Raw genomic sequence first — 22,605 nt, 5'->3', positions numbered from 1 at the left:
AAAACAGATTTCGCACCCACCACCGACCACAGGCAACCCAACCAGCTCAGGGGATCATTTCTGACCGGTTGTTGTCGTGTCGTACTGCCTCGTATTCCCAACGCCTGCCAGGCCGGTGATGTTGCTGTTGCCGAGAGGCAGTTCGGCTCTATAATATTGAGGTTAACACCCGTCCTGGGAGCACCCCGATCCCAAACGCCTCCACGTTCTGGTGGGGTGTCTGCCTTGTTTGGCAGACAAAACAACGAAACAATCGACGGACGGGCGACTGTAAGCGAGTACTTGGCTTGGCACGAAACTGGTGGCGCCCCCTAGGCGGATCCAGGTGCTGCGGCTGAGTGGTGCCGAAGTGCCGAAGCGTAGGATTGCTGCTCGCGAGTCGCAGTGACAGATGGTCATGCCCGGTCTAGAGTGTATGTGTGTGTGTGTTTGGTGCTATACCGAGGGGTCAAAACCGAGCAGATAGGCAGCCTCTGCTTGAAGATGATTAATCCAACCATTTTTGGAACAACTTGCGCCCTTTGGTGTGTGAATGTTTGACGTCGACTGTTACCTTTTGCTCCATAAACTTGCACACGATAACGTATCAAACTCGTTTGTGCTGTTGAGCATTGCATCGGTTCGTTGCAGGTTGCAGGGTTGATGTTTGCAAGTAAGAGAGCACAGCTTATCGTCAGTTTTGTGGTGAACGCCGCCGTGTCGGAATGATTAATTGCCGGCGTCCACTTCTTCCACTGACGTATACCCTGATTTTGAGCAGGTTACTGAGGCGGAATGGTAAACGATCTCGAATTGATCGTTTCAAGCTGCCCCCCGCCATGGTTTGAGGTTTCAAACGTGCTCGAACCTGTGTACACGTCCCAAGCTTGCTTGTAAACGTGTTATAATTAAAGGGTTTGTTTTGGACGCAAACAGGATCGGAGCAGCATCCGGCTCGATTTAACTAAACGTGACGTTTGCTAATAAGATAAAAACACTTATCAGACGCAAATGGCACGATACCGGCGGCCTATTTGCCAATGACATGCTAGAGTGACTAATTGAATTGATATGATTGCTATCGTTTGTACAAAGTGCGAGTAGAAGCGGTGGTTTGTTACGGTCAAAATCGCTTCACATAATTTGTCTTCCAAAACACGCATTGTCTTTGCCGTATCCTCATTTCAATCAGTGCAGCAGTGCGTCGTGGTGCGTGGCGTACGATGCATTTTTTTCGCCCAACTTCTGTGCTACTTGCCAAGTGCTTGAGCATCGGAAGCAACGTGTCCGGGCAAAAAACAAGCGGAAAGAAGGAGAAATGAAAACAAAATCTCGGATAAGCGGCCAGAAAGTGTCACTGGCGCGTATATGAATGGCCATTGTGTGTGCACTTGTGGTGGAGGATTCCCGGGTACAGTGTGTGGCAGGACTTTGTGGACTTAATTTATTGTCCCGTTGACTCCATACGCGTCCGTTCCAGGGACGGACGTGTGTAGGCGCGCGTGTGGTGAATTTAGCGCGCCGAACCGTACGCCGCGCGGATTGCAATTTACGCAACGATGCATTCTTTACGCGAACGCGGGAAGAGGAGCTTGCTTGTTACGCTTGCTGCCGCAGGCGAGGGTAAAGGAGAGAAATGGGATAAGGATTGTAACGGTGAGTTAGTATTTTTGGACGGAATGGGTGGAAAAGAAACGCGCAAATAAATGATTTCACTGCTTTTGCACAGTACAGTGCATGACGGAAATAATCTCACAGGATGGTGGATTAGATAATTCATTTTCAATGGTATCAAACATTTGAAATGACATTGTGTACATTGTGTGCGGAAGCTTCTGTCAGCTTCTTTTGCCGAAATACGTAACCAAACATTGCGCTTAATGTACGTCAGACGCGGGTCGCAAAACTGCACTTCTCTCGCTCGCAGGTCCGAAGGTGGTCAGCCATATGAAATTTATAAATAAAATCCGCTACAGAGAATCGCGCGTCAAACACCAACCGAACGGTGTAGTACAGAGTGACGGTGTAGGAGCTGGTTGGTAAAGTGCTTTTCGTGGTTAACGTGGTATCCCTCGTACACCACCCTGCCCGGTCGCATCCGGGTGGAAGCGGGTCGCGTACAAATGGCATACGCAAATTGATGTCGAACAACAGGGCACCACCAGGGCCCCAGAGTTCGGTAGTAGTTTGTGGCAAATATTCATTCACACTTCCGTTTTGTGTAATTGTTTTTCTTTGTCCTCCGATGAGCATGTACGTGTGTGCGTGTGTTTGCTGTCCATTGCGATATGCCACCTGTAGAATGAGAATGGTTAAAATGAGGTTTGCAGAGTTCTGCGCTTGTTTTGACACACCCGCATGTAGGAAGAGGACGCGTAAAATCCAGCACGTATGCGGTGCTGCATGCCGGAAAGCGCATCAACCACAACTGTGCTGGGTGTGTGTGTGCATTTTTGGAAGAGCTTCTACTCGTACGTAAAGCGCCAATTCGCCGGTGGTGGTCCATGCGTTGTTTGACGATGCGCACAAGACGAAGGCGTTATGCAAATTCCAATATAATGCAGTTTTTATTGCGACAGAAAATTTATACACACACACACTCACATCTGCGTGAGGATGCAGGAGAGCGAGAGAGGGGGTTATGAACATCCCGTACATACTTCTTGTATGGAATTTCACCCTTCATCTTTTTGCTGGCTGTGACCGTCCGCGGTGGCGTCTCCGGGGTCCCGGGGTGCGTCAAAAAGACTGACTGAGGAGCAAGGCGTCCTAGGAACTATGTCCAATGTGTCCATGGCAACTCCAATAAAGACGAGACAAAGGGAGAGATAGACCACATTGACGACGACGCATTGTCGCGTGAGCTGGATGTTGATGGGGTATCATAATTTAGAGTTGTAAACGTGGCGCACACACGTTTGATATGTACGATGTCGCGTCACACATTTGTTTTTCCTTTGTTGTGGAGAGCGCGTTTTCCTCCCATATCCTCCGTGCAGGAGAGATGCGTCGACTGCGAGGCAGTTTTTTACTCATAATTCTTTAGTATGGAGATAGGTTTTTACGATTATTTCTTCGGACGGTTTTATAGTTTCCTACCGCCCGGTGTCGGTTTGAAACGGGGAAGTTCGAGCCAGCGATTCCGCTTTGCCTAGGAAAAGGAAATATCTTTCCGCTTTTCTCGGCGGAAAAGAATTGAAATGGAGACATACTAGAATGTTTATAGCAGAATCATAACTTTTGTTGTTGGTGCGTACCGGGACCCATCGGATGTCTACTACTACTGTCAAACCGTGTCGTGGTCGAACAGAGTGGTTACGCCACATTGATGGCTTTAACACTACCATCGCAGAGATGGCATCTTGAATGGCATCCAAATTCAATCGTCACCATAATTGTGAGCCACTTCCCTTTTAGCTCATCTTCAACCACCGTGACATTGAGCCTTTATTTAACAGAAAAGCAGGAAAACGAAAACGCTCCCTCTCAGTAGGCGACGTGTACCCCGTTTGCTTCTCCAATTAGCAAGACAAAAAGATCTGCCAGCTAAAGTGGGGCCAACGTGGATCACAACGAGGTGACATAATTCATTCGGTCGCTGGGGACGTTGTTAAAGTTGGAAGACGTTGGAAGATGTCTTTGGGAGGTTTTTTGTTGCTGTTGTTTGCATTTGCAGAAGTGTTCAGATATCGCGTACTGCTCCTCGGTGCTCTATTCTAGGTGGTCAAACCAAGGACAGACAGTTCAGATTATCTGCAGGTCCCTGATGCACTCAAGCTCGCAATGGCTTCCGTCCGCTTGTGCCAAACACTTAAATTCAACAAGATAAATCAACCATTTGTCTCCGAATGGCCAATCCGATCGAATTGAGGTGTCACTGCGGTGGGTGCAAACGTCTCGATAACGGCGGCTTTACGACAAACACCACCCCAGCCACCGATAGCATCGCCCTTCGAGACGTTCTTTATCCATTGTGCAGAAGTTTGAACGACCCCGGGGCCCGGTCACGAATACGCAAATGCAATTGTGTTGCTCTCTCTTCCCGCCGCTAAAGTTGGACATCTTCCGTGATTGCCTTTTTCAGATTGCAATCGGCGACTCGTGCCAAGTTCGAATTTATGAGCCGATCGATCGAACGATGTGTCTAGTAGCTGTGCCGGGGATATACTGGTAGTGTGCGGTAGTCTTGATTGGATCCTTAAGACGTGTGACATGTTGACCATCGCGGCAGCGGCGGCTACCACTTGTTAGCTACCGGAATGTGCACTTCGGTGAAGAAGGGGATGGGGCAAAAGGGCCGCTGGTGTGCCGTTGGACAATGTCGCCGATGTCAACAGCAAGAACGTGTTTTACAGACGGAAACTTTTTGGCAACGAGCGTTCGGGTCGTTTGCAGTGCGCGGCACCTTTTGTGGGTAATCTTCACCGTCTTCTTCACCGGCTTGAGGATGAAATGAGTTGAGGAGAAGACACACTCGTCCATGGTGCGATATGTCGGTCGGAGTCGCTGAGGGGGGAGCATCAGCAGCAGATCCTTACGGCGGCGGCACTGTCTTCGCGAGTGAAGAACCATCGAACGCTTCTCTCCCATCCACTTGGCTACCGTGTTCGCCATCGCCGTGTGCCAAAGCAGGCGTAGAAGAAGCAGTGCGCGCGCGGTAGCAATAATAGTTTGGCCGCTTTTGGACCATGCACCCCCGTCCCCCGCCCTTATTCAACCCCTCGATCCAATGCGGCGCCCCCCCCCCCCCTCTGCAAGTCTGCAGAAAAGGGGCAATTTAAAAAGGCCAATATCTCATCTTTTTATGCGGTCGTAAAACGAACTATCAAGCTGAGCATCGAGTGGTTGGAGTATTATTCGGTTTTGCGTTTTGGGCCTCCTTCGGGGAGTGCGTTTGTGTGTTTGTTGGTGGATGGCGGCCGGAGTGGCTTTTCGGAGCTTGATCCCCACGGCATCTTTTATGTGTCGTTTCGGAGTGTGGTGTGGTAGCAGATGTTGTGTGATGGTGGTGGTGGTGGTGGTCGCGCGCACCCTGACTGCTGCCGCTGCTGGCTGTTGTTGGACGCGGCAAGACGCGCTCGTATGGTGGCCATAAAATCTTCCAGCTTGTCAAGGTGACTCGAGGACTTTTGACCTGTCCCTCCAATCTTTCGGCCTTTCCAAACTATGCAGCAAGAGTGAGTCCCGCGTTGCGCCTGTACCTTTTCGGAACGGTATATGGTATATGTTGATATTTAAAATTATCACCACGTTAAAATTGCCTGTTTAGTTGAGGCAGATTGTAAGGTTTTTTTGGCTTATGAGAGTGTCGCTGTTTTCGGAAATGTCACACGAAATGCAAAAGGAAACAGCATAGTTTCTGGACAGGAACATCAACACCTTCTCCTTCGGTATTGTTTTTTTTCTTTTGCTTTCATCTTGCCACATGGTTTTCATTCAAAACAACATTGACGCTTAATTATTGCTATTAATTTTAATCAATATCACCTTCCTGATGACCATCTTCAGCGTGTTCGGAGGTGTCTTTTTTGGCTGCTTTTGTTGTTGCTGTACGTGCCCGTTGTGCAGTTCAGTTAATGTATAACAACACATCAACTCGTTCCGGACGGTGCGAATGGTGCCTGTTTATGTTTTCTCGGTTTGCTGCCTTCTCGCACAACTGTTCCGGAGGGGTGGAAGATTCGAGTGTCCGAAAATCTGCATCCACTGTCGAATCGCGCGCTGATCCATTGCAACAAACTTCATCGCCGCATGCTAATGGGGCCGATTAATCTTACCCAACCGCTAATGCAGGCATTCGCCTTCTCCAGGTCGCTCTCCTCCTCTCGTACGGTTCCAGTTTGGAGTGTGCAGCGTTCGGGTTCGATTTTTATGATCCTCTCGTCCAAGGAAACGAAAGAGAGGATCATAATTTCTGAACGACCCTCGTCAGCGTCTTAGATCGATACACCTTTCCTTCCCCGTTTGGTGCGCGAGGTGTGGTTTGTATTGATTGGGACAAACTGTTGCCCGGAGATCGATTGGATCGTTTATGGCTAATGGCTGCTTTCCACGGATGCACGGATTTTTATACCCGTCAACATTGGGCCGACCTGGTTGGTCGTTGGAAGGTTGCTCTAATAATTTGCTGGTCCCATTCCCGCAGGAATGTTGCAAAAACCCTGTGCAACCCTGGCGCTTTGTGGGTGCTTTATGTTGATGGTTTTTGGTGGTTTCGCTTTTTCCCCGAAGTCATCATTGCTGGCTAAACGATCACGGTGCACGGTGGTGCCATAAACATTGCATTCCAAATTTCACCCGCATCGATCGCGATATTTGAGACACGAATGCTTGATTGTTAACGATCGCGTGCAGACACATAAAAATGCTGCCCGTGATTAATGCCGCCATGGCCACCAGTGGTCCGTCACACGGCTTTAGCACTGGTTTCGGCGCAGATGTATGCTCGATCACGCCAACATGCAGTTATTAGAGGGGGACGGAAGGTGGGAACGGAGATTCGTTAGATGCAAATGAACTGTGGTGGGCCCCCCCAAATGAGACAAATTGGAGCTCGCGATGAGTTTTTGCACAGCCGGCGGTGGAGGTGGCGTTATGGCGATCGATTAAGTCAAACAAGTCGTGCGGGGTGCACCCATTATGATACATATTTAGTGGCGATTTTTTGTCGATCAATCGATGGAAGATAATCGTAAATCACGTCATTAATGGGTGAGCCATTTCGGACGCGAGAGCCTTGGCCATTTCGCGACGGAACATATGCATTTCCCGGAACAAGTTTTTATTAGCACAGAGATCACGGTAAAATAATAAAACATTTAAAGCTAAACTCCCGATGGAGACGAAAGCGGTGTTGCGATTCGCTATTACCGAACCCCGAATGTCTTTGTGTGGAAACAGCCGCACGGCCCCTGATCAGATTCGTCCAAAAATAAGCAAATGGCCGTAACGAAAAATCTCTTCTTGCATGCAACACTCATCTTCGCGCGGTGGTGAAAAAAGAATCGAAAATCGATGATAAATGAACTGAAAGGCCTGTCCTCTGCCCCAACCCTTGTGGTCTCGTCTGGTGGCGTAGTACGACAATGCTACATACACACACACACACACACACACACACACACACACACGGACCAGACGAAATCCAAAACGCACCGATTCGGAGTTGACGGAACGACGCCACCTCGCCATGCCGTGTGGTTCTCCAAAAATGGGGGAACACAGCACGCGGATACAGTATTCTCGGATCGCTTCAAGGAGCACCGAAGAAGACGCGCAAAGACGCAAAGACGACAGCGAAGCAATAATACGGCCAAGAAGCTGCGCAAACAAGGAAAGTTAAACATCCCCAAAAACTCGTACGGCAGGGGCAGCAGATCCATAAACCAAAAAAAAAAAGTGAAGTCTTCCATCTCCGCCGTGCAAACCCAAACCTTGCTCGAGACATGGGTTATCTCGGTACGCATGGTCGATTCAAGATTCAAGATGGAAGAGACCCCGGTTCCCTCCGGTTTCGTTCACTTCCGACGGGAGGGAGATATGGCGGCTAAGACATTTCGGTTTGACCTTGGAGCGAGCGGACATCTGGCAGAAAAATGCTGCTGTTGAGATGGGAAAATTCGAACACTGACCGTCATTGACAGTGCCGGGAAGCTGTGTCGTAATGTCTGTATGTCTGTGTGCGCACATGGGGCACATACATCGAATGTTGGTGCCGTGCCGGGTTACGGTTAGAACAAACAAACAAATACAACGCTCCTTTCCGTGCTTCGGGTTTGCGTACGGCAGCAGAATCCTGTGCGCGAGGGACTGTTCAAAACCGGAAGGATGAGTTTGGTAACTTTGAATTTGTCGTAAAGTCGTAAACTTCTTTCGAAATAGAAATTGCCATGGAAAATTGTTTCCTGATCATAGTTTCGAAAAGTCATAAAGACACGCTAATCCGAGAGACGTGTTGTCCCCATTTCGTTTGGAAGCGTAGAATCCGTGAGTCGTGAGTCACTGTGTGCGGAATCTCGAGAAGATCTTCACCGGGAAAGGGGAGTGTTGTAAGCGTTGGAGTATCGATTGTGTTTCCGCACAATTTGCAAACCAAATTCTTTTTTTGGTTCATTGACATATCATCAACGTGGCGATTACTTCCATGCTTAGGTGCTTGCGTTTGCTCGAGGATACGACTCGTATCGGACATTAATGGATGCTTGTGTGTGTGTATGCTGCTACTTCTGATGATTTTTGTTCACTCCCCCAGTTGACTCCAACCTCCTAAACACCATTCTTCCTCCTGTTTTTCGGAGGTACCATTTATGTCACTCTTAATAACTCGTGACGGCGGTGGTCGGTGGTCGCCCGGTCAATTGTGTTGTCGTACGGTCTGAGAGTTCAACACTTGGGTGAGCGGCTGTGTGTATCTGCGCTTGATCTGCATTTGAATGGGTTGTCGCCGGGTGAAAAATACACACGCGCACACACACACACACCTGCACGGGATGCCGAATTCTGGTCAGAAAATATTTGACACTTAAAAATGGCTCTCGGCTCGGTTGGACGTTAAACGGTGTGTGCAAAGTTTGAAGTATGTGAGCCCCAGACAGCGCGAAATGCCTCGCGCCCCCCCAAAATGAAGTGACTCTGTAAAAGCGACACCATGGGCGACACCGTTTACACACACAAAAACCGCACCATTACCAAAGTAAGTGTGCTAAGATACTTAAACAAAAAACCCGTACGCGCATAATAAGCGGCGGAACGTGTAAGACACGAACCATTTGGAAACATTGATTACGGACAGTACATTGGGCATAAGATCCTGGCATAAGATCACCAGAAACGGAGTTGGAGTGTTTGGTAAATAAATCGAGTTGACATCGTAATCTGCCGTGCCGTGAAGCGAACAGAATTTAAGCGAAAATGACAAGAAAACGGTTTAAAATAAAACATGGCAAGAATTACTTCTTTGGAAGGGTTGTAACTTGTTTTTTGCTGTGAAGAAAGGATGGAACGCATGACTTGAGAAGTCACCAGCTTTTGGTTTGTAGCGGCCAATAGAGAATACTTAAAATCCACGATAAGTGTATTGCTTCTCTGATTTCATTATGGGGATTTCGGCCGCTTCCTTCCCGGCTGCTCCTTCCTACTCCGACTGCCGAAATGTGCAAGGTGTCAAAAGCAGCTTTGCCCCCAAAGACACGCCAGCTATCTTATTATGCAAAGTGTGTGCTGTTTTCCAGATGTTCAACAACGGTGTGAAACTCAAAGCAATCAAGATAAGACTGAGTGGTCGTCAGAAGGTATCAAAATTCATTAAGAAACAAACCACGAACCGAAGGAAGGGAGTGTGTTCCTTACCGAAATGAGCACACGAAGGCATGATGCACAACACCGGTTGGTGGTGTTGGAACATACATCTTCTGGCAAGAGCGCTAAGCCTCTGATAAAGGATGTTACCTTAATTGCATTATCTACAGTACAATTAATCGGCCAAAAGTGCATCGACTTAGAGTAAAGATTAACACGTTCACACATGAAGAACACGCGCACACACATGTTCGCGATACAAAGTGCATCATACGCAGAGTGGAGAGGCGCCGCGATCCCTTCGACGGTGTGCACGCGCTCGACGGAACGGAAGCATATTAATGTCGATGCAGGAACCGAACGTCGCGCTCACTAGCTGTGCAGACCCCGTCCGCGGCAGGAATGCAGCAGCAGCAGCAAAGGGTAACGGTACGGAACGCGCGAGCTAATGAAACAGTAATGAAAGCCGCTAATTATGGCAACATGCATGCGATGCGATAGTGTGGCGCGGCGTCGGCACAGTTGACCCAAATACTCGCGCATAAAATTGACTCCGCCGCTGTTGGCGTTGGTGCTGGTGCTGCACCCACACGTCCTCGAGATCGATGCACCGATGAAAGGTTTGTGTCGCTGGTGCTTTTTGTTGTTGTTGCTCTTTTTGAGGTATTGGCGAAAAAGGGACGACCTGTGTGATGGTTGCAGTGTGTGTGTGTTTTTTTTGCGAACTGAACCGAGCCAACCAACCCATCTGAGTATGCACATATGGTTGCAAAGGTTTTTGCATATGTTACAACGGATATGAAATTCTTGGAGCGCCACGCGGCGTACATTCCTTCTTGTCAGTTGGAGGCACTCTCTGGCACTCGCGTGGTTTGAAGTTTGGTGGAATTTGCAGAGTCTATTTATAGGTGAAGGGAAACCACAGAGGTAAGAGATATGCTTGAAAGGTGTTATAGTTCTTTAACAGTGGTAGTTTAGAGCTTTGAAGCAACACACTTTGTTGCTGTATGAACGAGTTTTAGAAAATCCGAACTTATTGTTTGATATTGAAATGTATAATGCTTGGGATTCAGTTTTAGTAGTTGCTGTAGTACTGTAGTAGCTACTCCACCTGTCTTATCGAACTTTTTAGAGCTTTTTTACGCTCAATAGGTCAGTGTTTTAGCTTGAAATGACAAGTGTGCGTCAGAGCTTCAGTTGAACATCAATAAAACACACTAACTTCAGAGACGTAATCGCCACTCACGAGTAAGTAGCGACTTAGAGCTCCGTTCTAAGCAAAACACACCACCAGACGAGCGATTCGGAGTTCCACCAACCGAAGATTGCGCGCGCTTGTACAACGACTGCAATAAAAAGAAGAAGAATAACAACAAAACCTCTCTCTCTTCCTCCGTCCCTCCTGAACTCCAAACGGCATACATCAAAGCGATCGTCGTCGCGATCGTCGTGCCGGCAGTATGGCCGCCGTGCCGTGCCAACCGCGTCAGGGTCGCGCCAACGTTTGCCGACCGGGTGTTGAGGGGTGGCAATAGCGGGGACCTATGATGGGAAAATAATCAGCACACACACACACACGCACACACAAGCCGAGGGCACCGAGTACACGCGGTAAAAAGTGTCGTAAAACCGGCGAGCCTTCGATGGTCGAACCGACGACGAAACCTTTTTCGTGAGTTCCCGTGCAAAGGAAGTCGCGTATCGCGTTTGTTGTTTGTTTGTTTGTGAATGGTATACGCGAGGGGTCGGAAAGGGGAGTCAGGGGGAATGGGGGCTGATTGTCGGCATACACATTGGGTTGGAGGAAGTGCGCCATAACCTGCAGGAATGGTTGGCAAGACCTTCGGTGCAGTATGAGAAGATTTTTGGAAGGTCTGTTGTAACTGGAAGCTCACGATCGAGCGAGGCCGAAGCGCGGCAACCACTCGCCGGATGCGCGGATGCAAGTGCATTTGCCGCAAATGCCGTTTCGGCTGCGGGTATTGCAACATAACGACTTGCAACCGGCCAGCGTGATCGTTTCGTTTGCGCATTTTAGTCCAAAGCGGCGTAAACACACGGCGTAAAGGAAGCAGCATCAAGTACTTGTACTCGAGATGTATGTACCCACTTTGAATCACGCCGAATTTTGCCGCCATTTTAACCCGAAGGCTGTTTGTATTGGTCCCCAGCGCGTGTGAGCGTGTGTGTGTTTATTCGCATGAACGACTTGTAGAGACGACGTAGCCCAAAAGCGTAGCGAAAGGAAGCACGCTGAAGGTTAAGATACAGAAAGAGGGGCCACTTTTTGAAGCTTTTAGTCAACACACTCCACACAGCCATCTTCGGTGTCTTATCGCTTCCCGAGCTGATTCTGTTTTTCGTCTCTATTTGCTGACAATCCACTAATTGGTCGTGTAAACGCATTTGTTGACATATTAATACAAAACGTACGCGGCGACGCGAAGGCTGATTATGCATGCCCGCCGAGAACGACGCAGGTGACTTTGACATTTGACTTGCCTCTCTGTGCACTCAGTGTTGCTCTCTCTCTCTGTCTCTCTCTCTCTCTCTCGTTCCTGTCCGTAAGTAAACTGTCAACCCTCTTACCGTGGCGTGACAGATGAATAGTAGCCGCGATGCCTGTTGGCGGCACTTTCATGCTGTGTACCACGCTGCTCCACGTGGCCCGGGCCCTTGGCAGTCGGGGGCGTTAGAAAGGGTTTTAAGCTAATTGTATTGCGTTGGACGAAGAGAGGTGTGGGATGCGTGTGTGTGTGTGTGGTGCATTTTATGATCGTTTGATGCGGTGGTGTGCGTCGATTAGTGCGGGAAACAGGTTCGATATAATCCTCTAGCCCTCGATAAAAGCGCTGCAATTAACCCATCAAACCACACGGAGCGGATTAAATACATTTAAGAGCCATCATCCGTGTGTGTGTGTGTGGGAATAGCTGTTTGATGATGACAGAGAGGTTCGTAAAGTTATAGGTCTCGGAGGTATTAGGTGGATGGTTTGATTGCGAGTCAAATCGATAATCAGAGGGAGCCGTATAAAGGAGGAGGTTTTCTTTTTTTTTGCTGTGCTGTCACCACTAAAACCAGCGGCTGTGGTTTATGTGACGCTCAAAGGGAACTATAATTAGCCTAAAGCCATTTAGCGAAAGACCGGAAACGACACCTCAACATGACAGATTTTTAGTCACGTCTGACAGATCAGTTTATGGATGCAGCAATTTAACGATTTAAGGAAAATTGTTGCTTGCCCCCGAAAAATGTGAGCAGAAAAGTATGTTTTACTTATTTCTTGGAAAGCTTCCCGCCACCCGCCTTGTATCCCGTCCCGAGCAGGCTGGCAGACTTGTCGCTTGTGTGCGTCGGCACGGTGGCCACGTGGTCGCGGTGCGGTGAGCGAAACTGTTTTAAACCCATTTCTGGTGGGCAACTATTTTTAAACTGTCGAACATGTTTTGTGTTTCCACTGGTCGGTCGGTGACTGCAGGAGTGTGCTTTCAGTCTCTCCCACCGTTCTCCCTCTCTCTCTCTCTACACACACATGATGGCCGCAGCTTCCTCCGGCGGAAAAGCAATATCGTGTTGACGTACGCTGTACGCCATTTCGATCGATTGGCGCAGAAGAACGGTTCTGGCAGGAAATTTCGGCCAAAAGCAAACATTGTGCAACACAGGAAAGATGTGACCGAGTGTGTGTGTGTGTGTGTGTGGCCTTCGGGTTGGGTTGGAAAAGCATTTGAAAATGGCTGCCCCGGGGTCGGCAATGGATGCCGATTTGCAGTCATTGCTTAATAGCTTCCGAACGACTCTCTCACTCGCCGCACTACAACTTGCAAGGTCACGAACATGCTTGAAGTAAATTGCTTTTGTTTATTCAAAAGGAAAGTCAACAAAGGCGATGGCGTTGTTGTTTTGCTGTGTGACGTGGGATGGGTGTGTGGGCGACTTAGTCCGTTGGTCAACGATTTTTTGTTTTTCGATTACGGGAAGATTGAAAAGGTTGATAGGGGATTTAAAGGTACAAAACACCCATAAGCGATTTCGTTTCGAAAGTACACAACCTCAATTTGCTCAATCAATTCGATTACGCATTGATTAGGGGCTGATAACGGTATTTATGGCACTCGCAATTTCGTATCAAAATCAAAGATAAAAAGGTATCGATTCTCGTAACCGGAACTATTCCCCTGGAATGCCATCAATTAGACGCATTATCAGACTCGAATGTCTCGAATTGCTCGTCACATTCTTCAAGCTTGTCGCGCAAAATTTCGCTTCCCCCCCCCCCCCCCAAAAGCAGGCCACCAACAAAGTATGGTGCTGCTGCCTGCCTGCATCCCAAAATTCATTAGCAGACGAAGCGAGCAAATGATGTTGCGAAACGACGGAAAACGGAGAAACCACCATCATCCACCTTCCAGCGATGGTGCTGGGGTCGGCGAAATATCTCCACTGCGTTGTGCACGCCTCTGTCAACGGTCGATCGAATGGCCGGCAGAGGCGCGCCACATTGTCGCACTTGTCAACAGCAACGTGCCTCACGCACACCAGCAACAGCAGCAGCAGCAGCCGGTGTAGAAGATTGGCGAACCACCCCACCGCACATGCTCTGGTGGTGGAGCTTGGTTGGAAGCTGGTACGGTCGTCGGTTCAGCGCGCCCTTCGGATGTGGGAATTTTAATCGAATGTCACATGTTGCGCGTGTCTCGCTTGCCAATCCACCACCCGTCCATCCGTTCACCGGCGTTTCCCGCACCGGGCGCACCGAATGACGTTCCTTTCTTTGGCCATGCGTTTTTTGCCTTGTTTTTCTTTCTTTTGCCGTTCGTCGTGTTGCTTCGCTTTGCAATTTTGCGTTCGTCGCTTGAAGCGAGTTGTGTGTGCCCTCTGGCCCCGCGGGGACACTGTTTATCGATGGCGGCGGTATCTTTCAAACGTCACGTGCTGCACAGAGTGTGACCCACAGTGTGTGTGTGTGTGGAGCGTCCTCCCTCGTTTGCTCTCGCTGAACCGAACCGATTGTCCATTTCGTTTGCACGCTCAACCACGTGAGAGGACTGAAGTGTTGAAGTGAAGTTTTGAGACAGCGAGGTAGCAGGCAGCGGCAAGTGCGATTCGGCGAAGCTGTTACACTAAATGGATTGCATTGTGGTGGCGCGAGTGCATTCCGAGCAAAAGCGTGATGCACTTTAGAGCGAGAGAAAGATGCACTTTTACCGCATGAGCTCTTAATCAGCAGGCGAGCGACTGAATGGCTGTGTATTATAGCTTGTTTTGTTGTTTGCTCGCTACGATGGGTTGAATGACGATTTGTTCGCTAAACAAGCTGGCCAAAGACAACTAATACAGATATCATGGTGGCATTCTTTCGATTGATGTCAGGGGAAACTGTTATGCAATTCATGATGGCAACAGCAAAAAAAAACCAACCAACAACGTTCCAACCTTCCGATGGAGCCGCCTAGTATTAGCAGCAAAGGCAGCGACAAAAAATAAAGGAATTCCCCAGACACATGCATCGAGCATGAAGTGCACGAGAAGAAAGGAAGCAAGAGGCCGGGTTGGCGAGGGAATGGATATAAATAATCACCAAGCTCGTCAAAAGCATTCCAACGGCGTCGTCGCTAGAAACAAGGCGCAACCAGCACAGGCACGTGTGGAAGAGGAGACATATTGCACGAAGCAACGAGCGAGCCAGAGGGACGACCCAGCTGCAGCTGTCATAATTTGCTTAACGTCAATGAGCTCGATTGATGGATCATCGCCCGAAGGTGGTGTAGTGTTTAGCTTCAATCGGTAAAAGCTATGGCCGGGAGTGTGTTCGCCCTGGGGACGGGGTGATAGATTAACCTAATAACGATCGCGAGGGAGTGATTAGTGAAGGCCATCGGATAGCCAACACTACGCTAGCGCCACGCCAGAGTGCGAAAAGAAGCAAGTGGTGCCAAGACACATGGCGGTGTGTTTTAATGGAGCGAAGCAAAACAAAAAAGACGCCACAGAACGCGCTCGATTCATTGTGCGTGTTTTTTTTTGTGAAGAAAAGACGTAAAATGTTACTTTTTTTCTTCTCCGTCGAGTATGTTCAAGGCAAAGTGCGTGTGTGTGTATTTTTTTTGTTTGTCTTCTGCTGGAAGATAAATGTGAAATAAATTGACACAAGATCAATCAATTACGCTTTCCCGCTTGCGTAGGGGCTCGCCGGATCGCGTGCGATCATGCTGCTGCTGCTGCTGCTGCGTACCGGCTTGCGCTCGCGCGTATCGCGTCGGCCACGTTGTGTCGGTGCGGATTAAAATGCGCACAATTCATGGTGTGGTGTGGTTCAAGTTCACTTATGACTTATGCTACCGTTTGGACAGGCGGTGCAAAACATGAAAGCTTACGCCCGGTATGTGTTGCTGGTTTTTTTGTCGCTGGTTTTCTGTTGGTTTTAAATCCCACAATCACAATCTCACCTAGCAATGCATGTGTGTACGGTTTGTCCGTGGGTAGATAGGAATGGAGGGACCCTGTGTGCATTAAAAAGTCACTGTGTAAACAGTTAATGGGCGAATATCGATTCAGGCAGCAGCGCTCAGTGCTGTTGCGGTTTGCGGTTTTTGGTTGTGTGGGGCAAGTGGGAAAGAAAATAAACAACACACCAGCGGTGCCACAGGAGGGGAGCATGTAGCACGGCTAGGCAGAGGTAGAAGCAATTAAATAAGTCATTTGCTATGGGTGTTCGTACTCGTGATTAGAAAACAGGTGTCGGACGGTACACACTGCAGGCAGAGCGTAGTGGCAAAGCACGTACGCGAACGCGCGTGAACTTTACGCTATTTGCAAAAAGGTTAGAACGTTCCATATCGCGCCGCTGCAGCCGTTTACGCCGGGCGGATTGTGATTATGGGGTTCTGTGTTCCACTTTTAAGGTGGGCAAATAAATGGCCGTACTGCAAATGGGTTGGTGCGTAGTTTTAAATTAAAATTACCTATCGCCCCCAAAGTGCGTCCGTACACTGGCGTATGATAAATCCCTTTCGGCTGACAATCGTGTTGGGAAAGAGGATTGGGAGCATGAGAAAATTCCTTCTTTTTTGGGTCAAGGATTCGCTGCATTACCTGAAAGTAAAGGGAATAGGGAAAAAATGAATATTATTTATCGGGCAACTATTAGCGAGCGACATAAAAACGATAAGTTACATCACAAAGTGGGATAATTAGTTCGAAATTGTTATTTATAGAACTCAACTGGCAGTTCTGCTCGACCGCTAGTGCAACTAATTCGAGCACTACCCAAACGTCAAAGCCAACTGTGTTGACAGTAACGATATCGCAACGTCCGAAAGCATTTGTCAACATTCTCCGTCGACAATTGCTTGTCAAAGTGAATTACTGTAGAGATCAGCACACGTTCTCTGTGTATGTGTGTGTGTTGAAAATGCAACACGGTAGACCGAAAGTGCGGATCGTTTGACCGTTTTTTCCCTCGACCACTCAACACCACTACCCCTTAAAGAATGCATACAACGCAAGATGCGAGCGCGATTTACATTCACCCCATCCCCACACACATACACACACGCGCACAATTGCATCGTTTGTTGCTCAACTGTCAAAACAATCATTTCGGTGCGAAGGCACCACCAACAGGCATAAAATCGTAAAATAAACAAAAGGGCACCCCGTTTACGTGTTTAATGGGCAGAGAAGAGTAATTTGGAGCTCGCTTCAAAGCAGCTCTCAGTAAATGTGTGCATTTGAGTGTCTATGAGCAGTGAAAAAGCAAAAAATCTGCTTCAGTTAGTTCGCTCCTCTCCATCAATGGTGGGCACATGTGGGGTCCTCCCTTTTGCAGGCGAGTTTTCCATATCCCATGCTCGATTGGTTTCACACGGTGTGGCGATGGTGCTGCACCGCTGGCTGGCAGGCTGACAAGAATGTACGAAATTTACTGCTAACACATGTGTTTGCACGATCGATTTGGTTCCCGTCTTCGGCAGCATGGTGTACGTTTCATCTGTTGGTCTATGGGTTTCTAAGGAGCACAAAGAAGAGAGAATTTCCTTAGCACAAAAGCAGCATTGAGCATTCGGAAAAGATATGCTGCGTTAAATATGCATGCGATTTTAAGCTTATTCCTAACTCCATCCAGCTGCCATTTTGATCTTGTTCATGATTCGTGCCCCATCCAACTGCACGTGACACAGTTCCATTGCAAAAAAAAACGGAATTTTCATACAGAGTGTTTTGAGATGAAAAATTACACCCGTTTGCCTGCCTGCCTGTCGGTGCGCACGAACAAGCGACGAAAACAAATTGTTGTTCAAAACAAAACACGCTGCGTAAGGATGCGCGCGCTCTAGTCGCGCGTACGCCACCCCAAAACGCCCGCGCCGCATTACGGGCGACTGGCGGTGTACCGTTTTGACAGTTATTAATTTCTAACCTCATTTTTGGGAGGGCTTTAACACGTTCGTCTCCTAGCTTGGTGGCAGGCAGCCGTACCAGCGGTACAGCAGAGCCGGCTGGGTGGTTTCGAAAGATCTCAGCGGCTTAAATTTATTTGAAATATTTTCTCCCCGGTTCGTTTCAGTTTGGCCTCTGTGTGTGCCGAGAGCACCCGATGCATCTCAGCTCTGCTCATATGAAGAGTTCGAAAATATGTTAATCGACCCTGGCAGGCAGGCAGGCAGGCAGGCGATGGTTTTGAGTTTTATTTCGCTCATCATCCACTTGCGCGCCTCCAACACTTCTGTGGTGTAAAACGACACGCCGGGAATGCAGCTGGTGTGCTTGGTAGAATTAAGTGCTACAACGTCTCAAAAATCAATAATACATGGAACATGGGGGAATGATCCTCGGGCCGCCTCTGCCCACTTTTCTCGGGATGTTACGAAGAGCCGTTTCATGTTTTGCAAAGCCCGTCACATTCAAACATAAAAAGCCGTGCGGCCGAGGGAATGTGATAGTTGCTGCTGCTGCTGCTGGCAGTTGTTTATTTTTTCCCACTCAATTTCGCATCCGAAGATCGCGCGAAACACTTGTGGTTTGTTTTTATTATTGAAGATCACTTTTCCCTTTCGGGGGAAGAGGAAAACAAGGACGTGGTGGTGCGCTTCGTGTCGAGTGGTTTGTGGAATGCTCTTTCGGGGGCGCAGAGAAGATGCGGTGCTTTGATCACTGAACCCTTTCCGTTTGGCCTAGATTTGGAGCCGCCTCGGCCGCCTGATCGATTCTGACGGAAGATGTATTGCGTTGTGCGGCGTTTCTAGAAAGGGCTGCACAAATGCACAGTAGATCGGCTCAATGTTTTCCCTATTTCAACAGAAACTCAAAGCGCTGGAATGTGATAAAAAAATTAGCAGCAAATTGACGACCCACCCCAGAGCAGCCAGAACGATCGCGCGCCTTAAAGATGGTCTATAAAGATTATGGAGTCGTTATTGAGCGTGCGATCGTCAAAATTTGTCACGTGTGTTGTTTGCTTATCGCAACGGGGTTGTTCGTGTCCAGCGCGATGGTGTTCGAAATCTGTGTTTTCTTATCGTCCGCCCGGCAAGCAGTCCAACCAACCATTAAGAACCTGTTATCGGGGCGGGTGGGGGTTGCCTTTTTTCACGTCACATCCATCACACGGAGGCCGTGCGGGCCGGACAGACGCAATGCACCTCGCGAAGCGTCGGAAATCAATCAACTGTACAATGGGTACACAATTCACACGTGCGTCGAGGGTGCAGCACTCTAACACACATTCGCCAGCTCGCCAGCACACGCCTCCGGAACGTTCTCAGATGAATCATGCGCGTTTCGATGTGCGATAGTGGCCGGGATTTCGGTAGCAGCCGCGGTCGCCGGCCATCGGCGAGGAGGCGAAATGGCGAAAAAGAAATTCACACCCTTATTTAGCGGCAGCACATGCACTTAGCGAGCGACTCACACTCGTACACTTCCTCTTCCCATCTAGTGGTGGTAGTGGTGGAGGTGGTGTGCATCCTGGAGTGGCGGAACCATTTTCCATTTGCGCAAACATTGCGTATCGCATTTGCGTTCGCGTTAGCTCGCCAAAGTACGCTATCGTTTTCCAATCTCGCGAACATTGCGCATTGCGTGGTAGTATGTGAAAGGGTGTGTGTGTGTGTTGGGGAACATGTTAGGATGTGTTATCAGTGTTAAAAAATGCAACTCTCCGCACCCCCAAGCGCCGACTTACATGCAACAAGGTAGAACAAACAATGAAGGGAAGAAGCATTATTGGTTGTGAGGGGACGAGTAATGTGAACACGTTTTCTAAGAACTGCCCCAACCCGTTTGATATGGATTCAAGTATCAAGTCGGTGAGGAGTTATAATCACGATTAAATAAACTCTGCTTCAATAACTGTATACAATGAATGAAACATTGAAGAGCAAGAGAGGGAGAGAGGGTAAACGAGAAAACAAAGCGTTTTAATTGTTGGGTGATATGGCTAGAGCAAATGAGTGTCTATGCTTTACGTAGCCTGAATCAGTTTCATTTTGTTCTCCACACTGGGAATTTCTGCTTAGAGGGGCCCCTGCTGTTCTGGTGTGATTGAGATGTTTTGTGCGCTTCAACATATTTTATATCGTCCGAAGAATTATTTACAAAACATCCCCGCCACTTCGGAAGAGCCTCTCGATTCACGAGAAATCGAGATCCGGGAAACCTGACGTGCTAAATAAGCCTTTACCGTGTCGTGCGACAGAGACGATGAGAGAGACCCCCTGACGATGAAATGCCAAGGCGTGCAACGGCGGCGCCACGTTCCAGTCCGTCGTCCAGACGTACTTGTTTCCCGAGCCGTCGTCGTCGCGGCTGTGATGTTCTTGGAGGCGCCTCGCCCCATCATCGCAAACTGTCGCGCAGCCAGCGCTTGGCGAGCCAAAAGGTGGTAAGTGTAGAGACGTGATGAAATTCGATGCCATTACAAAGTGTGCTGGGCACACTCCCATTCGCGATGTAATGTCTCCTCTATTGGGAGATAGCAAAGTCTACAGATTGGTTTCTATCATCCCGATAATTGGAGCATTGTTTTCAAAGTTAATGGGCTAGGATTTAAAGGGGTTCCGGAGGGAAGAGAAGAGCAATTACGCTGAGCAAATTCTCGTTAGGCGCTCTTGGCACGGAATGTAACCCTCTCCATTGTGGAGTGGATGATACAGGCAGGAAGAATATATTTCCTAGAGCATTGGCATTGTTGCGAAGTTGCAAATTGGAGAGCAAAATATTGATACAATTTAACCACGTGAAGCAACGGATCGTGGCCGATTGCGTAAACAGCACTGGGTGCCGGTGTGATCGTTTACAGCAGGCTTATGTAGTGAGGGTTTGATGAAATTTATGGTAAGTTGCCATAACATTCGTTGGTATTCGTTAGTTACTTCAAATACCAAGTCGAACAGAGTGCACCGGACGCCGCTCCCCTGTCTCGCATACAACGCAACTCAAACATATTGGATCGGCTGTATAAGCAACACAGACGATCGTTACAACTCTCTTTCCCCTGTCTCTCTTTCTCTCTCGCTCTCTCTCTGTGCTGCCTGTCCTGGATGGAGGATTACAAGTTATTATACAAGCACACGTAGCTGCAACGATGCAACTGTTTGGCGGCGGAACGGAAGTGCACATACACACTGGGCGCAGTTTGCAATGGAGGAAAGACGCTTTCTCGGTGGCCCAGGTCTGTTGACAATGCAAACACACAGCTCTCTCTCTCATGCACACACACAAGGTAAATAGTTTCGAAACCGGAGGAAAGCTTCCTCCTCGTGTAACATTGTGCCCCAATGTGGATTTAATTGGCAAACGAATTAGGCGAGCAAACAGAGACCACACATGGGGCCACAGGAAGATTGCGCTGATAATGGGAGTGAGATTTGTTTTAAAGATTTCCTGAATGCTCCTTAATTTTATTGCTCAATTTATGAGCTTCTATGATTCAATGATGCCCAGCTCTAGTTGCCCTTTGCCTCGATCGATTCACATGTAGCGTAATTTCCAAAATACTGACCCACTTTTAACCACCCAGAACTGCTTCGCTTGACCTCCCGGCGATGTATCGCATCGCACGATCAACCTTCAAACCGACCCAACGGCGGAATTGAACGAGGAAATGCCTCTGCAAATGCCATTTCCATGTTGGCGCGTCCATCGGCCGCGTTTTGCACACAACCAGTGGCCAGTTGGACGGTCGAGAAGGGGGTTTTTGTTCCGGAGGAAAAGGCGCAACGAGCGCGAGGCGATTCAATTAACTAAATTAAATTAAGCACCGCTTTTTTATTACCTTCATCCTCTCTCCTGCCTTCCTGTGTTTGACGCTGCTGGGAGGTTGGGAGGTGGGTTCGTTTCCTAGTTCGATCTTTCACAGACGCTCGGGCTGGAGATTAGTTGTTGTTTGCTCTGTGTGCGAGAGAAGCGTGGCCAGCGCTTTGTGGTGCTTCTTTTTTCCCCCGTGCTTCGCCATTGTGTAAGTTTAATGTGGCTCTCCGCCCCCTCCCACCATCATAGGGTTCGTGTTTGCCCGCCCAGGAGGGTGTACAGGTGTTTCCTTCACCTCCCCCTGTCTCTTTTTTCTCTGGAACGGCGCGTGCAGTTTGGTTGGCATGGCGTGTTAAATGGCGTGCTGCCCCTCAGTGTGTCGCCAGCCAGTAGATATAGGGCTGGGAAAGGGGTCAACCATGTGTGTGTGTGTCCCCGAATCTGGTCCGAGGGGTGCCAGGGAGCCTTGAAGACCTAATTTAGAAATAACAATAACGCCATAAAAGTCACACTGACTGAGCACACGCCAAGCCGCCATCGTGCGGGCTGGCGCCAGCGTTCTGAACTAAATGCACCACTGTTCCCTCTGTCCGCTTCGGTCCGCTGTACGGTCGTAAAACGGGTCGAAAATTGCAAGCCAAACGTCGTGAAATGTGTGCGTGTGTGTGCTTGTATTTTAGTTTTCTAAAAAGGGTTGCTTTTTAAAGAAATTTACATTTATCGCCACAATTTTATCGGGCCGAATTTGGAAGCATAATGCAATTATTTTGTTCTTTTAGTGCCATTTGGCGTGTTTCCGTTGAACGAATGCGTTGCATAACGACACCATCAATATCTATAGTCATGCTTGGTTGGACACAAACACGCACGCACACAGAGAGTAATCAAATCAAAATCAGATTGATCTATTTGAGCGTGCAGAGCGGGTAAACGATCAATCAGCGGGAGCGTCGGAGAGTTCGATCAATTACGCCCCGGCGGTATCGTTTGTGATGCTACTGTTTGCTGTGACACTGTGCCCATCGGCTGTTGGAGCATCTTCATAAACTCTGGGGGGTTGAAAAATGGAATGAT

The 22,605-nt window shown here is 48.6% G+C and overlaps 1 protein-coding gene across 4 annotated transcripts in view; it reads right to left on the bottom strand.

The window, feature by feature from the left end:
• Window positions 1-22,605, bottom strand: part of LOC121590919 (activating transcription factor 3) — a 55,461-nt gene that overhangs the window by 16,008 nt on the left and 16,848 nt on the right. The gene's annotated exons all lie outside the window — the stretch shown is intronic.

This window comes from Anopheles merus, chromosome 2R (genome assembly GCF_017562075.2).
Source record: "Anopheles merus strain MAF chromosome 2R, AmerM5.1, whole genome shotgun sequence".
Lineage (NCBI taxonomy): Eukaryota > Metazoa > Arthropoda > Insecta > Diptera > Culicidae > Anopheles > Anopheles merus.
The sequence above is the reverse complement of the archived record's forward strand: the minus strand, read 5'-3'. Positions and strand labels throughout refer to the sequence as shown.